The following is a 3,740-nucleotide window of genomic DNA, read 5'->3' on the forward strand; positions in this document are numbered from 1 at the left end:
GATTATTACTGCTTTGTAGTAGAGTTTGAAGTTGGGGAGGATGATTCTTCCCATTTTCTTTTCCCCAAGAATTGCTTTAGCTATTCGTGGGGGATTATTGTTCCATATAAATTTCAGGAGTGCTTGCTTTGAAGAATGTCATGGGTATTCTTATAGGGATCGCATTGAATTTATATAATGCTTTGGGGAATATTGCCATTTTGACAATTTTAATTCTACCATGCATGAGCAGGGAATATCTTTCCATTTCCTCCTGTCCTCTTTTATTTCCAGAAGTAGCGTTTTGTAGTTTTCTTTATACAAGTCCTTTACCTCCTTAGGTAGGCTGATTCCAAGGTATCTGATATTTTGAGGCACAATTGTGCACGGGATTGCTTTTATCATGTCACTTTTTTTCTCTCTCAGAAAAAAAGGAAAGCCATGGACATTTGGGTATTGATTTTATAGCCTGCAACATTACTATACGAGTCTATTATTTCTAGGAGTTTCTTGGTAGAGGTTTTAGTGTTCTCTAAGTATAGTATCATATCATCTGTGAATAGTGAGAGCTTGAGTTCTTCCTTTCCTATCGAAATGCCCTTAATATCTTTTTCTTGCCTAACCACTATTGCAAGTACTTCCAGTACTATACTGAACAGAAGTGGAGAGAGCGGGCATCCTTGTCTCATTCCTGATCTTAGAGAGAAGGATCTTAGTTTTTCCCCATTGAGGGTGATACTTGCCATAGGCTTGTTGTAAATGTCTTTGACTACATTGAGGAGTGTCCTTTCTATACCCATTTTGGCGAGATTTTTCATCATAAACGGATGCTGGATCTTGTCAAATGCTTTCTCTGCATCTATTGATATGATTATATGATTTTTATCTTTTCTTTTGTTGATATGATGGATTATGTTGATTGATTTCCCAATGTTAAACCATTCTTGCATCCCCGAGATGAATCGCACTTGGTCGTGGTGTATGATCTTTTTGATGAGTTGCTGGATTCTATTTGCTAATATTTTGTTGAGTATTTTTGTATCTGTGTTCATCAGGGATATTGGCCTATAGTTTTCTTTGCTAGTGGTGTCTTTGTTTGCTTTTGGTATTAGGGAGATATGTGCCTCATAGAAACTGTTTGGGAGGGTTTCTGTTTTTTCAATTTCCTGGAAAAGCTTGAGAAGAACTAGCAATAAATCCTCTTTAAATGTTTGGAAGAACTAGCTAGTGAATCCATCTGGACCTGGGCTTTTGTTTTTTGGAAGACTTTTGATTATAGTTTCAATTTCTTTGATATTGATAGGTCTATTCAGGTACTCCGGATCTTCTTGGTTCAACTTTGGGAGATGATAGGAATCCAGGAATCTATCAATTTCTTCTAGGTTCTCTTGTTTTGTGGCATACAGCCTTTCCAAATAGTCTCTGATAATACTTTGAATTTCTTTGGTTTCTGTTGTCATGTCTTCCTTTTCATTTCTGAGTCAATTTATTAGGATTCTTTCTCTCTCTTTCTTTGTCAGTCTTGCTAGTGGTTTATCAATCTTGTTTATTTTATCAATGAGCCAGTTCTTGGTTTCATGAATCTTTTGGATTGTTTTTTTGGTTTCCATGTCGTTAATTTCTGCTCTAAGTTTTGTTATTTTCTTCTTTCTTCCTGGTTTGGGCTCCTTCTGTTGGTCCTTTTTTAAGATCTTGAGCTGTGAAGTCAAGTTATCTATGTAGGCCCTTTTTTCCTTCCTGAGGAATGCTTGCAAAGCTATAAATGTTCCTCTTAACATGGCTTTATCTGCATCCCACAGGTTTTGGTCTTCATTCTTATTTGTTTCCAGAAAAGGGACTCTCTTTTGTTGTTGGTGGGAATGTCGACTGAAATGTGAAAAAAAAATTTTTCACATTTTTTGTGAAAAAATGTGGGTATTAATTTATTTATTGCTTTTTTGGGTCATACCCAGCGATGCACAGGGTTTGCTCCTGGCTCTGTGCTCAGGAATTGCTCCTGGTGGTGCTCAGGGGACCATATGGGATGCTAGGAATCGAACCCGGGTCGGCCGCGTGCAAGGCAAATGCCCTATCTGCTGTGCTATTGCTCCAGCCCAAAAATATGGGTATTCTTAAAAAACCTAGAAATTGAGCTTCCATATAACCCGGAAATACCACTTCTGGGAACATACACTGGGGGCCCCAAAACACATAGCAGAAATGCCATCTGCACTTCAATGTTCATTGCAGCACTATTCACAATAACCAGAATACCTATATAGTGGAATACTATGCAGCTATTAGGAAAAATGAAGTTATGAAATTCGCTTATAAATGGATGGATATAAATAGTATAATGCTGAATGAAGTGAGTAAGAAGGAGAAAGACAAAAATAGAATGATTAGACTCAATTGTGGGATATAGAAAAACATAATATGAGACTAATACCCAAGGACAGTAGAAACAAGGCCCAGGAGGATTGGTCTATGGTTAGAAGTCTTCCTCAAGTGCTGGGGAGAAGGCATTAGGAATAGAAGAGACCACTGTGACAAAGATAGTTGGAAATGATCACTCTGGACACGAACTGCATGCTGAAATAAGTAAAGAAACAAACAAAGCAATCTCTCAGCATCAGTATTGCAAATCATAATGCCGAGACAGAGAGGGGGAGAGAGAGAGGGCAGGGGAAGGAGGGAAGTGCTGGTATAGAGATAGACTGAGGGGGTGGGAGGGGGTGGTGGGAGGGAAACTGGGTTCATTGGTGGTGGGAAATGTACACTGATGGAGGGATGGGTGTTGGAACATTGTATGACTTTGTATGACATTGTATGAACAACTTTGTAACTGTATATGTCACGGTTATTCAATTGGAAAAATAATTAAGACTAATGTAGATTGGGAAGAAGCACAGAAGTTTGATCCTTAAAGTAATGCATATTGAATGAGATCCTTCATTGTGATTCCATAGGATTAGGAATAAAGTTTAACATAATGGTAACATACTGAAGCAGAGTTTGGATATAATTTATAAATACCTCACCATTTATAATTTCCAATTAGCTTATTTTCAATATAAAATCTTCATCTTTATGGTACTCATCTGCTTCTACTGTAGCACTGTAGCACCGTCATCCTGTTGTTCATTGATTTGCTTGAGCGGGCACTAGTAATCTCTGCATTGTGAGACTTGTTGTTACTGTTTTTGGCATATGGAATACGCCACCAGTAGCTTGCCAGGCTCTGCCATGTGGGCAGGATACTCTCAGTGGTTTGCCAGGTTCGAGAGGAACAGAGGAATCGAACCCAGGTCAGCCGTGTGCAAGGCAAACACCCTACCCACCGTACTATCGCTCCAGCCCACTGAGGTAAACGGTGAACCCTCCCCCCCAGCCCAACCAGTTTCTACTAGTACTTATTTTCAAGATAGTAAATGTTTGGACACAGTGAGTATCACCAACAAAAAATGATGCTTTTCCTGAAATTTCCTTTCCTATGTTATTGAAAATCAGTCTGTTAGAGTTGTCACAATGCCCTGTTAGTTCCTGCCTTGTTTTAGATGGCTTCTCTTTTACACAGTCATTCTCTTTTCATGGACCCTTTCCCCCCAAGTTGTCACTCAAATCATTCTTATATTTGAATCTGGGTCTCCGCAGGAATGATACTGCAGCCTCTGAGTGGATCTTTCCTCTTTGAGGGGAATACACCCAGTGGCGCTCAGGGCTTACACCTGTCTCTGTCCTCAGGGATCACTCATGCCTAACACCTATCACTACTGGCTGGA

The sequence above is a fragment of the Sorex araneus genome, chromosome 1 (genome assembly GCF_027595985.1).
Source record: "Sorex araneus isolate mSorAra2 chromosome 1, mSorAra2.pri, whole genome shotgun sequence".
In the NCBI taxonomy this organism is placed as follows: domain Eukaryota; kingdom Metazoa; phylum Chordata; class Mammalia; order Eulipotyphla; family Soricidae; genus Sorex; species Sorex araneus.